General features: G+C 43.1%; 1 protein-coding gene across 4 annotated transcripts in view; it reads right to left on the bottom strand.

Moving 5' to 3' along the window:
• The window catches only part of CDH11 (cadherin 11), a 145,068-nt gene that overhangs the window by 85,524 nt on the left and 39,129 nt on the right, over positions 1–20,415 (bottom strand). Inside the window, exon 1 of one of the 4 annotated variants that reach the window (XM_049702888.1) lies at positions 14,939–15,091. The exons of the other annotated variants lie outside the window; for them this stretch is intronic. The gene's annotated coding sequence lies outside the window, so the exon portion shown is untranslated. Of the gene's footprint in view, positions 1–14,938; positions 15,092–20,415 lie in introns of those variants that run through there. 4 annotated transcript variants of the gene reach the window in all.

The raw sequence follows: 20,415 nt of genomic DNA, 5'->3' as shown, positions 1-20,415 counted from the left end.
ACTCATCAGGGTATCTCACCCGACGACTCAAAAAGGTCAAACTCTTGCCCGAGGTGTACAGCCCATAACACCCAAGGTGGGATCAGAATCCAGCAGTGCAGACTTCATAGCCTGTGTTTCTTCTCTGGTCTCCAATCAGTTCATGATACAGCCATTGTGCTTTTAAAAGTTTACTTCTCAAATCTATAAAAACAAATTGAACTCCCACTTGACCTTGCATTCTTTACCTCCCTGCAAAATGTCTCCTTTAAAACTCCTTTCACCAAAAGCTTGCACTGACAATTAAGAGCCTTGGAAGGAAAGCAAAAATAAATGGGTGAATTGTCTATGATTCTGATCACTGCAAACATTTGAGAAAGAGGGCTCTGGGTTCTGTGGACAATGTCTGTAGTATACAATTATACCATCTTTCTTAGAAAAAAAATGAACAGAAGAAATCTAAGTTGTTTTTGTGCTTTTAACAGAATTGATAGGAAAAAAGAGTTCATTAGGTTTGAGAGGGCTGGGCAGGTATAGTGCAGATGTTCTCTTTCTGCATTGGTGTTCTTGGTTGGAATGTTCATTTTCCCTCTCCCCCCAGACCTTCCCCACATCTAATGACTCCCCCGAGGCCTGGAATCATGTGGTCCCTTTTGAGACAGAAAAATACAATGCAGCCCTGCTGCACGCACTCCTACCTACTCTCAGGGCATCTTCCCTTCATTTCCCAAGGCTTGCATGCCATCAAGGGCCCTCTTCAAGTACGAGAACCACTGCTCTCTACCAGCCCCTTCCATTGCTGTGCTCGGCTACCCATAGTACTGAACCTCTTAGAGGCGAAGACACTCCATGCCATATATTAGTTCAGAGACTGAGAAATCAGGAAGAGGAACACCATGAAGCCAAGGGTGTAAAGTGGGATGGAGAAAATACTTGGCAAGCATATCAAAATCAAGGAGGAAACTCAGGGACAGATGGGGATGTGATTGTGGCAAATTTCTTTTGCTGAGCTCTGACTGTATTGAAGACTCAGTACATGCAGAGCCATATCCTTCCCTTTGACCCACGAGTCATGCTGCCATCCCTCTCTTAGGATTTCTGCTCCAAATCAAATACCCCGGCTTATAGCTCTCCATGTGTGGGTCTTCTTCCGGAATGTGGGCTCAGCCCGGGCAGGTGTGTGCCAGGATCATTGTCAACAGCACTCCAGCAACAAAAACACCAACATATAGTGCTGTGGGGGAGGATAAGGGCTGAAAGTATATGTGAATTAGATTAAAAGAGTCCCCACCCCACTTACTCCATCAGTGCATGCTTCAGGATCCTCAGGCCACTAACTGTGCATATATAGGTATGACACAGGGGTGACGGGTATAAAAGGGAAAGAATTGCCATTGAGTGGAGCAGGGTAGCCCAAGGAGAGAGTGACAGCTCCATTTTACAGGTGAAAAAAACTGAGGCTAAGTGGTAAATATCCAAATTCATAGAGCAAGGAAGCAGCAGAGACCAAATCACTAAAAACTCTACTTCTTTCCTGCCAGCTTTAAGAACCCACAACGAGACCTACTTCCCCGGGTAAATTATGCCCGTTTCTCTAGGATGTGATAACATAATTCCTACTTTTTGGTATAACAACACAACAGGGAATTTGAGATATTTTGGTATGGAGCTGAGTAATACAAACTATGATTAAATACATTACTATTAAACAATAAAATATCAGGTTTTTGAAACTTTTATTGGGCATAGAAGTCAAGCAAAGGCCATATACTTTTCTGTTGGTCTAGAAACACCAAGTTGTTTTGTTGATATTGCTGTGTGTTTTTCTTGCTCCACGGACAGGAGAAGGGGCACAGGCAGTAGAGCCTGGGTTCCCTGCAGATGCGGGCTTCTTCCTTTTATGGGTGTCACATGTTCCTGACATTGTTGAAGGGATGAATAAACCCAATTAAATACTCACCACTGGGTGTTTTTCTTTCCTGTTATTGCCCAAGTTCCAAAACCATACGGTGAAGCATATTTTGTAAGATAAATTGGTAGATTATGATTTAAAAAAAAAATGAGGGCAGAAGCTATTAAATGTGAGGGGACAGGACTTAAAATCCAGGCTTTGCCTCTTCCAAGCTAATTTGACTTTGGCAGGAACTTTTTGAGCCTCAGTTTCTTCACTATAAAATGGGGATATTAATAACTCTTTTGTAGGCTTATTGTAAAGAACAGTGATAATAAATGCAATACCTCACTTAGAGTAGGCACTCAATGATTATTAGTAGCTGTGATTATGAAGAGGTATAGATGGTGCTTTTTCAATTGTGCACGATTAAAACATTCGTTTTACCTTTTATTGTCTATTTGCTGTTCACAAAGCCCTATGGTAGACGGATAAGCTTTCATATATTGATTAATAACCGTACATTTGTATATATTAATATACATTCACGGGATATATAATTAATATTAATCTATAAGCATTTTTCCACACCATTCCTTTTCAGATGAGGAAACTGAGTTTTGAAAGAAGTTCAGGGATCCCTCAAAGTACAATGGCTCAGCTTAGACCTCTGCTCCCATAGGACTTTAAGGGCTGCCAGCTGCCCACAGCTCAGGGCTCCCTGCAAAATCTCGAAGGCCGGCTACTCACTGCTTGTACAGGGATGACGCCCAGCGTCTGGCTGTAATTACGGGAAAACATCCATAAAGAGTTCCTGGGTTACAAATGGATTTGACACAGTGGCCCTTTAAATCAAACTCTTAGCATGATTATCTTTATTTCTCTTTAGTAGTTTTTCTAAGTAAGCCGTGCCTTTAGAGGCACCTAATACAAAGTGACAACCTTTGCCGTTTTCCAAAGCACCGATGGACTGGTGTAGAGAGAGTCCATTGTCACCATGGTAATTACCGCACAATACCTGATGGCCAATGGACAGTCAGGAGGCGCAGGCAGCAGCTGAATCCGGCATTGTCCGGGCCCGATAAAAAGATTAGAAGCCCTGAAAAGCCGGGGAGCGGGATCTCACAGCTCTTTTGCTGGGCCCTGAAAGGCCCATTGTGCTGTCACCATAAATTCTGGGTTCCCCGGGCACTTGACAACTGAAGCCAGTGACAATAGAATTCTTGTGTCCAACAAAACACTCCTTGTCCAGTGTCAGTCTTATCAGCCGCATTTACAAATGTCTTTCGTTGTACCCAAATAATTCCCTATTAGAAGGGCTATTGGGAGCAGAACTAAATAAATATTCACAGCCTTTGTAATATCTTTGGGAAATGAATAAACAAACAGTCATCTAGCATATGAGCAAACCTCCTGCTACTCTACATTTTATCCCTATTTCTCGCCTAAATGATGGAGTTTCGCTTTCTCCCCTTTAACATTTTAACAATTGCAATGCTGGGAGCTCCAGTTTTATTTGTCACCCACCATATATCCCCAATATATATAGCCTTGGCGCCTGTACGTGCATTTTTCTTTTAATTAATCTTCCCAGCAGCACTGGGCGGGGCTTGTTTTATTCCGTTCCTACCTCCTAAAAGAGAAGGGAATTAAACCTCAGAGAAGTTAAATAACTTGCCCAAGATAACAAAGCTAATTAGCAGCAGAATGGGAATGCAAATCTAAATTTCCCATGCTCCCAAAGATCTGCCTTCCCACTTTGCCATGATTTCTCTACTGAATAATAAAGGAATTCAACCTCAGAAAAGGGGGAAAAGCTAAACACATCCACTATAAAAATCACACACACACTTAAGTCTATTTATATTGTTATAGAACCCGGGAACACTTAGAATCGAAGGAAAAGAAAAAGCCTTTCTCCAAGAGAGTATATTTTATTTTTGCCCTAAAATAGCAGCACTTCTGCTTTTTATTTATTTATTTTTTTGGTGGGAGGGGGGTAAGGAGGGAGTGGCAAGCAAGTAAAAATAAATATAACCCAACTTTAGGAGAATTTCTGGGATATCTACTGGGTCATTTGGAAAACTTTTAGAAAGAATTGCTGGAGTAAACAAAGCAGGTAGGGCATAAGCAATCACATCTGTTCTGGAACAGTATTTACCTCTTCCATAGTTTATTTAGCTTATTTGTCTCCTTGCTGTGAATGAACAAATAGCTCAACATTTGACAGTAATGCACAGGACAAGACAGAAACTTCCTTCTGGGTAGGAGCCACCTACTTCTTAGAAGGACAGCAATCTTTACGTAAAGAATTCGAGAATATTTAAACTCTAAATGGTTCCCTACCAGGTCAGGAAATGCACGCACTGGAGGACAGAGCTTACGCATTTCTCGCTCGTCTGTCCTGGCCTCACCTCCTGCCCAGGTGAGCCCGGCAGGCTAAGCACCTCTGCTCCTCCCTGCACGTACTGTTCCCTCAGCTGAATTCCCCTCCCCTTCACGGTTGGTATAATTGTGGTGGGACTCTACCCTGCTCCCTGTGCTGGACTCGGAGGGCTTCCAGATTCCGTCAGAACTCCGTATGACGTCTTGATTTCTCCCACGGGTAGAGTTCCTTGTTATTATGGCTGTCTGTCCCTTCCAACATTGCATCCAAGGAAGCTCTGAGCTCCCTGAAGACAGAAATCACATCTTATACTCATTTTTGTCTGGCCTGGGTCAACCTGCTAACCCTCTAAAGGGCTTGGCCTATTGGAGAAATAGAGAAATGGTAGAGGTGAAACAGAGAACCACCATAAAACTGTATTTTTAAAATTCTGAAACACTGAAAATCTATTGCCTTTTTATCTACTTGATGTCAAATGACAGATAAAATTTGTAATTTTTTCAAAGGACTATAATAATATACTCACTTGGCCCATATTATTTAGCCTTGATAAAAGTAATATGGAGCTGTCCACTTTGCTTTTTCAAATAGTTAAGATCGGTAAAATAGACTATCATTTTGTAAGCAACCGGCTATTAACAAGACTGGGTAACAACAGGTACTTCCTGAGTGACTGACAGTAAATCCATGTGTTTGTACATGTACTGAGTTTGAAAAAGTGTGATCGATATTTCCCAAATACCTCTGATGCCAAGTGAAGCATTTAATCACCTTTGAGGACTTAAGGGCATGATTATAGTCACGTACATGTGATGCTAACTCTTTCAGCTCTTCAACACCCCCAGGAGCTGCGTGTCATGTAGACACAACTTAATCCAAACAGGTGAGATGATTTCTAACATTTACTGAGAGTTTGCAATGTGCCAGGTCCTGGGCTAAGTCCTTTCCTATAATATATAATTTAATCCTATAACAATCTGATACATCAGGTACTATGATTATATTTCATAACTAGGAAATTGAGGCACAGAAATGTTGAATAAAGTTGCCCTCATTCACAAAGCCACTAAACGGCGAAGTCAGGACACAGGCAGTTTGAACCTATAGCAATTCATCCAACAGCTACACTCAACTATTTTCTCCAGACATAAATTAGGGCACTAATTTAGGGAAATAGTCCAATGATTAAAAAATATATATATATCAATGAATGCATCACTTTACCAGGCCAGAGAGAGACAGAGAGAGAGGGAGAGAGGAAGAGAGGAAGAGAGAGAGAGAGAGAGACAGAGAGAGAGCAAACATTGATGAATCACCACCCCCAAATGAAATGATAACAGCAAAGCCCTCTGACTACGGCCCAAGGCCTGAAACAGTATCTCTAATGTTTCATCAAATCTGAGCAACTTCCATACAACCAAGAAAGCCACTTATTTGCAACTCTTCATATTCACAAAGTCAGGGAAGTATTTACACACACACACACACATGCACGCACGCACACACACACTGCAGACTTTCTGCTATGTGCTAGAAATAGTCACGGCCTCCTACTATCTTCTCATAGTAAAAAGAGTAAGCTGCACTGGCTATAGCAGTGAGACTGATTTATCATATAATAGGAGAGGGTTCTCTCTGAGGCCATTACACTCAGAAAGCAACAGGCTTCTCAAAATTAAGTGGGACTGTCCTTTTGCAATGTGAAATTAAATTAAGAAGAAGAAAATGTCATGTTGTTATTTCTGTCTTCTTAGACACTTACTCTGAAGACACAAGCTGTACAAATTCAAATTGTCTACGAGCTCCACAAGGGCAAGAAGCATGAATGTTTTCTTGCTGACTGTAAATCAGGTGGAGAGAGGCATAAACTAATGCTCCCAAATAGCTTCTGAACAAATGACCCCATGTGAGTCCCTAATACCAAAGTCCCACCTGCGTACAGGTGCCAATGAAGGCCCACACTAGGTGGTGACTTGAAATTTTCTTCAACAGCAAATATGAATTTGGCCATAGAGAGGCTGATGCAAGCCAGCAAGCGAGTCTAGCAGGCGCTCTGCATCCTTATCACACCTCATTAAGTACACTGGATTCATTCAGGTTCAGCAGGGGAAGTGGGCCCTTAAAATGTTTCAGCTATAGTTTGCTGCATTTTATTGGTGGAATAGTATTCTCTACTTGTGTGCACCAATTTTGACATTCTTAAAGATCTTGGGAAAAATCACATGCCAATGTCAAGAATCTAATGTCCTCGTAGGAAGCTTTATCTAGGCTGTTCCCCCTGGACTCTCCTCCCAGGCAGATGTACACACACACACACACACACACACACACACACACACACACACCATCATCCCTTTCTTTCTTTTCATCTTTTTAAAAATTTTTCAAATGATTACAAGTGAAGTCCATTTTTACCAATTTCAATAAGAACGGAAAATGAAGAGAAAAATGGCGTTGTCCACAGTTGTGAGTTGGGTCATCTTGTTAGACTGGGTTTGGATCATTAGTGTGGAAGTGGCAGGCAAATGGTCCTATCTGTACTCAAATCAGAGGCTCCGTGAGGTCCTCCGCTGCAATACCCACTTATTAAATCTCTGTCTTAAGGCTTCAGCCAAGAAAACCAGGCTGAACTTTGAAACAGGTTTTCAAAATTCAGCCTGGGCTGGATATCTGGCTTTGATATCTGTAGCTGTGTGAAACTGTAAGTGTGTAAGTTACACACACACACACTATTAACATGTTGATCACTTATTTCTTAAAATATTTAAACCACATTCCTTATCCAGCAGCTTCTACAAAATTTTGACCCTGGGGACTGGGCTGGACTTGATGGTTAGTAAGGTCCTTTCCTATTCTGAGTCTACCAAATTCTGTAATTGAAAAAGTCAGTTCCCCAGCTAAAAGCAGCCCAACTCCTTCCAGCAGAGCTCTGACCACAGTTGGGAAAATAGTGAGCTAGAAGATCTCTGGGATCTTTCCCTCTCTAATAGTCATTAGGAGTTTGTGTTTCCATGGGGCAAACCTGGTATCATGATGAAGCCATCTTTAAGAGGACACTGCATGTGCAGGGGATCATGAGGGCAAGCACAGTCTTCCTTTAGCTCTTGGGGAGACGTGTAAACACAGCCAGGTTTCACGGTCCCTGACAAGATGGTCTGGTCACCTTGCAGAAAGCCAGATGACCCTGTCCAGGAGCCAGACCAAGTGGGCCTGTCACCAGCAAGCAGGAAGAGAGCAGGGGCCACACTGTGGATTAGACAGACGGTGGCAGGAAGCGCAGCCTCTGCTGGGGTGTGAACTCAGAGTCCTGCCTGTTCCCAATACGGGGCTTGACTCCTCACCGGCTGCATGACTTAGGACTGTTTCCTTACCTGTAACACGGGCGCTACAATACCCCACAGCGCCCCTGGTGGTGAGGACAAAGGAGATAATACATGTAAAGTATACTACTGTTTCTGGCACAAATTAATTGTTCACCAAATATTCGTCAACATCATCATGATCAAAAATTTATCACTTTTCTGTTATACAGACTCTATATAAAGACATAGAAAAAATAGTGCAATGCCTGACACCATAGGGGCCCAACAAACTACTATTATTATTATTATTATTATTGGCATTAAATGACAATGAATCAGGAAGCAGAGAAGTACCTTTTCAATGACCTTTCAATCCTGATCTCAGCAAAGGGAATGTCTCCATTTGCAGTGATTCCTGAGCAAATCTCTCTTTTAACAGAAAAGGCAGTCTCAGGCTCAGAGCAGAGTCAACTGTATTATAGTTTCCTTTAAATTTTACCTATTTGGGGGTTACCTTCTATTTATGATAAGAAGTACTAGTTTGCCATCAATGATAATGATATAATTTTCTTTAAAAATACTTAAGGGAAGCAGAATGAGTCAAAAGAACATATTAAGTAAATAACGGTGTGGGTGGTACCCAGATATTGTGAAGACAAACATGAATGACTGAAGGAGGGGACGCTGATCCGTCACGCTGCAATTATTTTCTGGAAGGAGAGACTGAGGCCCCGAGTGGCCAGTGGGTGATGAGCAGGGCCCACAGAGACCCTGCCCCAGACATCCCACAGTTTCTCTGCAGGATCCTCATCAATACCCCGTGTCAGATCATGTGTGAGGGGAATGACCTTGGTTCTCTTCCAAGGGCAGAGACAGAATGACAGGAAGAGACAAACGTCAGTCCCCACCTGGTGGTGGAGGTGAGAGCAGAGTCTAGAAATCTCCAGGAACCTAGGTCTTCCTGGAGAAGAAACTAGGTTGAAAACTCACTGGGCACAGAACCCACCCTGCCTCTCTCTACAATTCACGTCATGCATTTTACGCACATCCCATTTTATTCCAAAGGGAATTTAAGGCTGCCTGCAAAGATGCATGTAGCACAGAAAACATATAGTGCTGCTTTACATAACAAAAGTGAGAAAAGGAGAGATGACAGCATAAGATAATTTGAGCCAAGGTTCACAGGCAGAGCTCTGGCTAAGAAGTCATACACTTGCCAGGGCTGCGTCACACAAAGGGACAGGAAAACACGATCAGGTGCAAGACCACGTGCCCATGAAGGGAGAACTGGTCCTCAGTTAGATCACAGCCATTCCAGATACTGATGCCAGACAGTTATTTATCCCATTGGTTCTCACATAGATGACCCTGCCTTAGGCAACGAGCAATATCCTGAGAGTAAACGTAATGGAACTAGAATTATTTGGCAGTGACGGCACAGGGAGGACACTCAGAGTCTCTAGCAGGTAAGGGAAGGAAGGGGTTGGGGGAGGATGCAGGCAGCATCTTTCTCCCAGGAGGACTTGAGAGCCAGTCCATCCTCCACACGCTGCTACATGCTCACTCTACACCACGCGTCTGCTTGTGCCACTCCTGATTTCAAAGCATCGAATGTCTCCTTGGGTTGGCCTCTTCTGTTTTTAACAACAAGCAAGCCTGCTTTGTTCTAGGTTCTGTGCTTACAGGGATCGTCACATTAATTTGAAAATGGAGAAACATAAGACAGAGAGGCTGAGTTAATGTACCCCAGTCTCCCAGCTTATAAGGCTTCAAACCCAGGCAATCTGACTGCAGGACTTCCATACTCACCTCACCCTGACCCCCAGGGAAGGCCCTTCATGAGCGAGCTCAGCCGGCCTTCAGCCTCACCTAGGGCAGCTCCTTCCAGGAACTGATCTTTTTTTGCTCAACTTACCATATATGATCTCACTCTTCCCTACCACTGCTCCCGCTTTTGCCTTACACAGAATGCATTTTCATCTTTATAAACTTCTTGTCCTCCAAGGCCCTAACAAAATGATTACCTTCTGATAATTCACCTTCTTCCCAACTTTACATACACAGCTCATCACAGCATCATCCCTACCAACCATTCAACCTGTCCATCAATGTTTCTTGAGTATCTGCTATGTGCCAGATCCTACTCAGGACCCGAGAGTACAAACAGCACAGCCGCTATTTCTGCAGAGCTGTCATCCAGTGGCAGAGTTAGGATGTGAACAGAAAAATAAACAGCAAACCGTAGTGACGAATGACACAGAACATTTAAGATGGTTTGAATCTTAGCATCCCTTTAAATCAGCTGTGATGCTCAATCAATATCTGATGGAATGAGAGGCAATACCTACTGCTTATAATCTTTATCAACCATTTTGGCCTTAAGTCCTAGGATACCTCATTGTTTTAGGGAATAATTACATTTGTCTGCCACCCCCAATCCCTGTGAGCTTATGAAGAGCGGAAGCTCTGTTGTCTGCAGTAATTTTAGCTCCTATAGCACCCACTGCATGATTATCTGCATTTGCTACAAATCTTAAACACAGAGACGCAGACTTGAAGTTTGAGGGACATCACAAATCACGGGATGTAAGGGCAAAATGGAAACTCGGTGGTGATCTAATCCAGTGATTCTATTAATTGTGTTTAGCAGAGACTGGGTAATTCCCAGATACCCCAAAGGCTACTGCAGGCTATGGTGGGTGAGGGCAGTATGGGTGGAGGGTTCTGGGATCCCCACAGCTTCCTCCTTTCTTCTATTTAATTCACACAGGCTCTGGTTTGTCCATTTTATACATAGCAGGGTTGGGAGTAAGATTTTGTTCCCAAACATCTGTATGAAATTCACAGAATCAAGAGGGGAAAAATAGAAATAATGAATCCAGGAGTTAAATGACTCCTTGGAATTTTTATAGAACCTCATGCTGAGTGGATGTGCATGTTTAGATAGGGACAGATATACACAACAACAGACAGATGACTAGACAGACAGAACACATACGTGAACAGGTGACATATTACATAGGAAGTGGGGGTGGGCACAAGGGAGTGGAAAGAGGAGGGTATTACAACTGTAATGGGATGTACACTGAAGGGAGAGAGAGGTCTTCCTAGCCCCACTGTTCCCTCACTAGAACACTGCCTTCTCCACAGCTCTCACCATTCATTCATTTATTCTTTCCTTCACTGATTCAATAATTACATACTGAGTAGTTCTATGTGCCAGTTTCTTTGCAGAGATAAACACATAGAATTGGGGGGCCAAGTTAAGGTGAGACAGAAAGGTAGGGGGAGGGAAGGAGGATGGAAGGAGGATGGATCTGATAGCTGCAAGGTGAGCGGGGGTCCTGACATTCCCTGCCTTCCCTCTCATGCCCGACACACGGGGACAAATGGCTTATCCAAAGCAAGCGCAGAGTGACAGAGGAGGCAGGCGGGTGAGAAGAATGAAGAGAGCTCCCAAAATAAGACACGACGAAAGGAAAGGAGAGGAGAGATGACAGCACGCTTGGATCTATTAGACTGTCTATTTTTAGTGGCCTAAGGAAGATCCTCTCCAGTGACCTTGCCGAATTACGACACAAACAGAATTAATGACAGCTCTCCCAACCTTCTCTTCCAAGTCAGCTCGTCACCAGATCACTTCTGCAGCCGCATCCCCTAAAACCCCATAACTTCCTTTAAGGACTAATCCTCACAGGCTTTTGACCTGAACGTGAGCAGATGGATTTAATTCAGCTGTTTTCTGCCTTTCTGATTGTTTTTCCTGAAGAAGTTTAAAGACCAGGTCAGCTTTCCTAAGTACTCAGCTTTCAATGCTTATTGCTGTGGTGGTTTTGCCTGTCAGTTAAATGCTACCCATCTTCAGAAATGAGGAAAATGCTCCTGGCAATCAGGAAAGATGCTTGCTTTTAAAGGCATCTTAACTATCTGAATTATTAAAACTAGAAAAAGGACCAAAACAATTCTGGTATTGACCAATTCTAGGCTTCTCTATGCATGTTTCAAGTGTCCTTTTTTTTTCTTTAAGGAAACAGAGCATTTGAGCTTTAACAAGCTGATGGATATGGAATAACTGACTTGAAGTACAGGACCTTCTAGGTATTGCAAATCTTTTCTAATCCCGTTTTATTTCACCCAGATTCCCAATAAGAATTACATCTTTCTATTCACATAAAGCCAAAATTGCCTTCTTGTAATAGAACAATTTTTAAGTAAGACACAGTATACACCCTGCATGAAATAGCAGTCCTTCCCCAGAGCTGAAATTATGTGAATTGTAAAGCAATGTGGAAGAACATGTTGGGATATTTCAATGTGGTTCATTATGAAACACAGTCTTTACTCCAATTATGATGATGTAAAAATATTCCTGACTAAGTTGAGTACTGGAAGGGAGGAGAAAAATAAGGACAATTTATGAGTCAGAGTGAATGAACCATGAGTGTTTTTTTTTTTTCCTCTCCTCCTCATTTCTTTATAATTTAAAAAAATATTATCTGTCCTAGACATAAATTTGTAATTTTATAGTCTCATCATGCAACTCGAAGTGTCTCTCTCGCAAGGAAGGTATGTGAGCTGGCCACACCCAAAGTGAACTAGTGGTCTAATAACTGAGATCCCTCTATCAATTTCCGGTACAGCCAAAGAAAACCCCCCCCCAAAAAAAAACAAAAAAAAACCCTATTCTGTCAAGAGGTACCAAAAGAACCAGCCAGTTTATTCCAAAATAGAAACAGGAAAATAGTTTACGATACTAAATGACTGAATCATCGAAGTGTCAAATTAAATAAGGATACCATCAATTTGATTTTAAAGTACCCTGTGGTATGGAAGAATCCAAGAAGGGAGGTCAGCAACTACCAAAAAGATAGCACGAGAGGATTATCCCTGGAGGCCCCCCTTCATTTCATCCAGTTCATTCATCCAACACACACCTGCTGACCTCCTAGGGTAGACGTGGGAATGTGCTGGAGACTGGGGACAAAGGGGTGGACAAAATTAGACCTTGCACTTAGTGAGCTTGCATCATCATCTAATTTTGGCTGCTCTAACCTCACGCCTGGATAGAAGTACCCAGAAGATATCTTGAGATGTGCCACCTAGCTCAGAATAAATTAGCCAGTAACAAGGAAATGTGCTGTGATCAACACAACTGGCCTGCACGTCAGGGGTGCTGAGTTCAAGCTCAGACACTGACACTGTGACCACGGGCAAGCCTCTTTGCTACTCAGTTTCCCCATCTAAGCAATCAGGAGGTGAATAAGTTGAATGTCTTAGGAAACTTGAAGCTCCATTTATTCTATGAGGCAACAGACTCATTTGTTGAACAGACTCATTCAGAGACTTCAAACTAAACTATAAACAGAGACTTCAATCATGTATTATATATTTGAAAGTTGCGAAAAGAGTAGATCTTAAAAGTTCTCATCACAAGAACAAAAATTTGTAACTATGTGAGGTGATTGATGTTAATTAAGTGAGGTAATCATTTTGCAATGTATACTTATATCAAATCATTATATTGTACACCTTGGACTAGTACAATGTTATATGTCAATTATATCTCAGTAAAACTGAGGGGAAAATCCTAAACTAGAAGCAGTAGAACATGGAGAAAACATAGGGCACTCTCCTGCCCACAAAAGCAAACACCTACCCAGTAGAAAAGAAAAGGAAGGAATTCAGGGAGTTGGTGACTGAAATATCCATGGGAAAGCTTTAGAGTATTATAATCCTGAGTTCAAATCCTCTGCCTTGTAATTAAATGTGTGACCTGGAGCGAATGACTCAACTCTGTAACTCTTGTCAGTTTCCTCACGTGAAAAGTGGTGTGTCTCTAATGCCTAACTCACCGGGTCGCTCTGAGCAGGTAAAGAGGTGATACACTCGAGGACTCGGCACCACTCCAAACACACAAAGGGCGCTCAGTAAATTTTACCCAAATTAAAATGATGAGTTAACAGGAATATTATATATTGGAAACTCCCACTAAGACTCCTGCTAATCTTGTTCAATTTTCTATCCCCAGCACCTGGCATAGGTCAGCCATATAGAAGGTGCTTGGTAAATAAATAAATATTAACTCTGATTAACTCATACTGATTGGAAACTCTGATTGACAAGTATGTATATATGATTAATTAAAAATGAGAACACAGATTGGTTGTTACTTTATAAATGCAGTTTGTTAGGGGGAAAGTATCTTTCAAAATGCATGATAAAATGGTGTTGAAAAGGTCAGACACCGGGATACACCGACAAAACCAACATCCCATGTGGCTTCTGAGATCAGCAGAGGCAGAAGCCAAAAGGCATGAGTCAGGGACCAGTTGGAAGCATGTGCTGTCCCAGTAACTGTCCCGAATGAGCTCTTCATTCATTGAACAAACAGTTCAAAAGGTCCTTTGAGTAACTCCATGGTGCCCTTTGGCAGAAGAGAGGCAAACAGAGCTGACACCAAGAGCAGAAAATGTGAGCACCCGGGCTTGAGAGAAAGTGCTCCAAGTAGAAAATGAAAGGGGGTGGACGCAGGGAAAACAGCGAGCCCTTTAACTAGTCTTCGATACAAAGCAACGGGACTGCTGTCCAAAAGCAAAATCCCAACATAGCAATGGAAAGCGCCAGCCTTCATTCAGGCAGCTGCACAGCACGCACCCGCACCCGCACACCTGGATGTACGTGCATCCACACACATGAATACATGTATGTATGCACATGCAGAAATACACACCCCAAGGAGGTAGAAATGACTCTAAAATAAGAGTCCACTTTGAATCACAGTGAACCAGCCGTTATGATCCATTTATTATGATGAGTAAAGGGGAACGTGGTGGCTCCCTGTAAGTAGGTCAGGCACCAATTGGTAGTCAGCTCCACAGACCCAGGAAGATTTAATGAGGAGGAGACCAGACAAAGACAGAGATGGAAAGAATGCCCCAAGTGCATGTCCCCAGGCACCACAATCTGGCAACGGGGCCCAGCCCACGTCAGTTCTCTCACAGCTGGGCCAAAACAAACTTTCGGAAACTCCTAACATAGGATCAACAGTCCAGGCTGAGCCTCGAGCCTTGGCTTTGGCAGCTGCAACGCCCAAGCCAGAATTAAAAACAAACCCTGAATCGTATGGAGGTCAGGACATGAGTAGCAGGTATAGAAACAGTGCACAGCATACGGAGAGGTACGGAGGGGACAGCTGCAACAGCGTGGGCAAGGCATACATAAAACGGCACTGAGCTTGTGTCCACAAAAGCCAGTTCCCTTTGCTGGGATCTCTGTGCCACTATTCCTGTCCCTCATCCAGGCCGGCCAGTGTCGCTGGCATCTTCCCCCCCGGGCTGGCAGATGGAGAGGCCAGGCGCATTAAATCCAGTGCCTACTCACTCCACCACCGCGAAGGTCACCGAGCTGCAGCTGGCCACCTAGAGTCTTCCTTGAGAGGCAGGATCCGGTGGTGACAATGCCATCTCCAAGGCACCTTTCCTCCTCGATCTTAGGACACCTCCTGTGGGGACACCAAAGTCTGCAGGGCCATGAGAGGGTGCAGCCCAGCTTTGTACTGGACAGCCCAGAGAGGCAGCCTCCCAGGACAGCCAGAGAGGCGGCCCCGATCCCTGGCATTGCTGGCAGCCCTGAGAATGAGCCACTGTGGCGAGACACACACCCACTGCTAATGAGTTCCACACAGACACCATCCGGAGAGGCAAGAGCAGGGGCTGCAGCAGAAGCAAAGACGGGGCGGGGCAGGGCCACATGGGGCCCACTTGGGCTCATAGGTGCTGCCGGCATAGCAAGGAGGACCCTGAAATATTTGTCTTCCCTCCAACTAAAAAGCATCTTCTCCCCAACCCACTCCTGGCTTAATTAAAAAGAAAATGGCAGCCAAAACTTTATGGACATTTTTAAAAGGCAACTACTATCGTCTATTACTCTCATTTCATTGTTTTATTAAAGAGCATTTTAACATAAACAAATGTAAAAAGGGACATTTTCAAAATAAAAAGACACTTGGCAACCTAATACTTGCACACTGAAGGAATAAAAGCGTGCATAAATTTGCTTTATAACTTTGGATACCATATAAATTCATTTTTCACATTTTATTTGTAGATTTGTAAAGCAGTAAAGAGAGCAGTCTCTGGAGCGAGTTGCCTGGATCTGAATTCGTCCTCCTGTAGTTACTACGAACTGGACAACCTCAGACAAGCTACCTAACTTCTGTATCCCTCCATCTCCTCATCTCTAAAGTGGAGATAAAAACGGTACCTCCCTCATAGGGTTCTTGTAAAAATGAAATAAGTTCATTCATGTAACGCACTTAGCATACAGCAAGGCCTCGATAAACGTTACCTACTTACTGTGATCATTATCATCGTCATTAGTATGATCTATGTTCGGCAGTCGAACTGAACTTGGAACTTAAATGTTCAGGTTATAATGGTACATTCTTTGTGTATAATTACAGTTATGGAAAATCCAATAATATAGAGGTATGCAGACCAAAATAGAAACAACTCAATGCAATTTCTGTTGCTGAAAACTCAGACTATCTAGAGAAAACAAGAAATCAAAACTCCCAGACCTTCTCTAGCCTTTTCTCCTGCCCTCTCCCCCAAGGATCCAGAAAGGAGAATACTGCAGATGTTCAGCTACCTTTAAAACTTTTTAAAAATATTTTTAAAATATTGCATTAAATAATTGCTCATGTTGATCACTGCATTTTGGGGCACTCACATTTTAGACCCTGTTGAGTGACTCCCTCACTTCATCCTGGCCCTGGCCTTGGCTGGGAGGTACTGGGCAAGTCACCTGGGGACAGTAGTAGAATGTAGTTCTGCTCCAGCAGGTGTGGGCAAGGGGGCCGAGGCCCTGCATATCTAATAAGAGCCCAGGTGATGGATATGATGCTGCTGAGGCTTGGGTCACTTGGGAAAGGAAGTAAACACCTGAGCTTCATTTTGGTGTGTCTCTTTGATGTCATGGTCATTTTCAGACAACTTGGAAATTCTTTCATTATTCATGGGAACCTCTGTTGTTAAATCTGCTGCTAAGTCCTTGGACCCAGAGGCAGGGAACATTCGTTGTTTTGTTTTGTTCTAAATCAAACAAATAGAATAAAGCAAATACCCATTGACTTCTGGTGACTGCCCTTTGGGGAGTTCATTTAACTTCCTATTTCCCTTGTTCCTCTGCCTGGCTGTGGAAGCAGGCACAGGAATGTCACAAAGGACAGGATGGGGGTGTGCATCAGTTAGCACTGCAAAAACACCCAGGCTCCGTAGGGACTAAGTTGCTGATGACAGTAATAAAGCAGCACTCCTTCGACATGCCCGAATTAACTCTCTCACTGCCCTTCCATAAAATTCCAGGGAGGAGCAAGAACACAGGTGCTTTGGACTTAGTAACCTGGGGTCCAGGTGACGGTTCCTTCACATATTAGCTGTGTGACCTCAGGCATGTGACTTAACTGCTCTGAACCTTCTTTTTTTTAAAATTTGGAATGTGATACTAATGGAGTCTACCTTATAGGATTGTTGCTGTGAGATAATTCATATAGATTTATGTACGACGCATGAAAAATAACATTACTTTTCCTGAAGTCCAAAAAAAGCACCCAAGCAGTTAAACATCAATAAGAAGCTCCCATGGATGTACGCTGTGTGTAACTTTCACCTCTGTTTCCAAGTCCAACCCTGTCTCAGAAGGTGTGTGTTCAAAATAGTATTTTTCTGTATAAGCCTTTCCTAATTGTTATACAGAATAATCCAAAACTTATTATGGTGATATTAAAGCATCTTCCATCCTTGGGTGGAAGAAATGGTTAATATATTTTTTATTAAAATGCATGTACCTGGAAATATCCTTTCAAAAGGAAGAAAGCACCCCTAAACACACACACACACACACACACACTCACACACAAAGTTCGCCGTTCTCCTCCCTCGTATCCCACACCCTGTAGCACAGAGCACTGTGTCCTACACGTGGTGGATCCTGGCAAACACGAGCAGACTGATTTCACAGAAGGAAAAGCTTGTGTGTCTGGTGATCTGCTCATCTCTCCACCATTTGGGGGGTGTGTACTGCCAGACTGGTCTGCCAGCCTCACTAGACTAAAAGGATGGAGAAGAGAAGACTGGAAGAAATGGCTGTCAGCCACGCCTTTAATTTTCACCAAGGTCTGGGACAGAATATCAGACAAGCTTGCTTGTCTCTGAATGAGACATAGCAACTCAGGCCAAGGATTATAAGAATCCACATGTGACAGTGGCCACTCAGCAGCACTGTCCAAAAGCCCTTACCCACTCTCCTGTGGGGGGAGGGGCACTCTTCATCAAATCCTACTTATGGGGCCATCTGTGCCCCTGCCCATGTAAACAAGCCCCTTGGCTCTCATTCAAGCATTGTTGCAAATTTCCCTCTTCTGGACACTATTGCTCCAGGCTGTGGGCCACTGCAAAGAACCTTTCTTCCTTCAGGGATTTCTCTGTCTAAACAGGATTTATGATGATCCTTTGGCAAGGATCTTTGAATCACTGGCTTTCACGGTATAGCTAAAAGGGTATTTCAGGAGAATCTACCTCTAACAAGCAATACAGCCCTGCAGATTTATCTCCTTTGATGAAACGGGCACAGCCTGATGCTCCCAGGATACTGTCCCTGGACAAGGTGCTACTGCAAAGCCAGTGTAGACCACATGGCACTGAATGGACCAGCTGTGTCCCAAATAGCTGTGTGACCTTGAGGCAGCTGTTTAACCTCTCTGAACAGGCGGTCTCATCTACAAAATGTACATGATTAGGGGACTGTCATGAAGGTTAAATTGTTGCTGTGAGATAATTCATATATATGTACTTTTGTATGATACACAAACAATAACATTACCTTTCCCAAAGTCCAAAAAAACACCCAAGAAGTTGAACATTAATAAGGAGCTCCATGGATATACACTTGTTTGTAATTTTCCCCTGTTGTAGTCGAGCGCCCGGTTTGTGGTGGGGCTCAGTACACAGTACCTGATATTTTTGGTAAGGGAGGTGTGCCGGGAAAGAAGGGGCATTGACTGACTGCCTAGAGCTCTGCCTTTGAGAAAGGCTATGAGTCCCCGATCCCAGGCAGGATGAGATTAGTACTGCTGTGCCTCCGAGAATTTGCCAACAAGCTGCCTTCCCCCTGGAGGTACAGTACTTGCGTTTCAGCTAGAGGAGCACAAATCCCGCCTCACCACTCCAGCACTTGTTAAGCTCAAATTTCGTTTGTACCAATTCTAGACTATTTTCTTTGATTTATCGCCTACAAACCCCTCTTCCAATTCCTGTATCCTGGCTTGAAAGGCATGGCTGTCTTTGCTTCTTCTTTTCTCTTTTACAGGGTGATGCCGACAGACCAAAAAAGAAAACCCTCCTTCTCTGGGGCTCACTGAGCTGCTTTTCCACCTGGAGAAGCCATCAATAACCTCCATCAATGGCTCACAGACTGAAAAAACGGAGGATGGGTGGAGAAAAAAAAAAAAAAAAAGAGAGAGAGAAGAATAGCTCCCTCTGATCCAGCCCATCCTGGGAGAGTGGTATTTCTAATCCTGCAGACACATGGAAAGAGAGCTCTGGCCAACCCCATTTTTTAAGGCGCAACAAAGACTCAAGAGAGTCTAACCAATCTCCAACAGGCATCTAGGGAGAATCAGGAGTATAAGTGGGACCCAGACCTGCCTGACTGCACATTCCGTACACTTTCCATAACACCACGTTATTTCTAAGTGGAAAAAAATATCCCGTAGGCTCTTATTCCTCAGCAAACACTCTATGCAAAGGTCACGAAGAAGTAAAGCCACCGGCAGGTGTAACTTCCATTCCAACATATGAACACCTGAAAATCACTTAATCCCTTTAAATGTCAGTTTTCTTATCTGAGGAAAAAATGGGTATAAGCATCTTTATTGATGATTACACAGGGGTAAAATGAGCTAATGGAGCAAAGAGCCTGGCACGATACAGAAGCTCATTACACGTGTGTACTTCCTTTCTTGGCTCCAGAAGAAAATGTGTTTGTTTTTTTTTTTACCATAAGGCGCCTGTGGCGGAAAAGTGGAAATTTAATGTAAAGAGGATGATAACGATGAAACTGAAGCTATTGCATAGGCTGATTATACAGGTGGTACTCAAATGCAAAAACACAATGGCAACTGAGAAAAGAAAGGAAAAATAAAATTAGTAAATGCTACATCTCACCCACACAGTATCCTAACAAGCTTGCAGTCAAGACAATGAAGAAAGTGAATTATGAGGTACCTTAAAAGGAAGTGTACAGGTTTTTACAATCAACCCACACGCTTAAAGGAGGAAATCCTTTTAAATTAAATACTAAGTCATTAGACAGCTATAGAACTCAGCAATATCAAGCTTCCCACATATTTGATGGGACAGATAAAACAGCTTTAACATTATATAGTTCTCTCTTCTATTCATCTTCAAGACTTTGCAGCATCTTACCTCTTCCTATCAAGGATAAAGCCTACTCTTCTCAAATATTTTCACTTCAATTTACGTTGGCCAGAAATGCATCTGTACGTTCTCTGTGTGCTTCACACCCACGTCCACATCATTCACAGGTATGGAAACACAGAGACATTTAGTTCAAGTGTTTCTGAAGCAGGAGGTGGCAATTATGTTGATCCTCTGATTCGCGGACTTGCTTGAGAAACTTGCTTGAGAAACCCCCACCCCCAGGAGATGCATTATCACTGAAAGCAACTTACGGCGTCGTCTGTTCATTCTTCTGGAAATCGCTTCCATGTCTATCCCTAGATATAGATATATATCCTGACAATATATAAAGTCAAAGGAATCTCCCCAACACTGAGA

Source organism: Orcinus orca, chromosome 20 (genome assembly GCF_937001465.1).
Source record: "Orcinus orca chromosome 20, mOrcOrc1.1, whole genome shotgun sequence".
Taxonomy (NCBI): Eukaryota; Metazoa; Chordata; class Mammalia; order Artiodactyla; family Delphinidae; genus Orcinus; species Orcinus orca.
The sequence above is the reverse complement of the archived record's forward strand: the minus strand, read 5'-3'. Positions and strand labels throughout refer to the sequence as shown.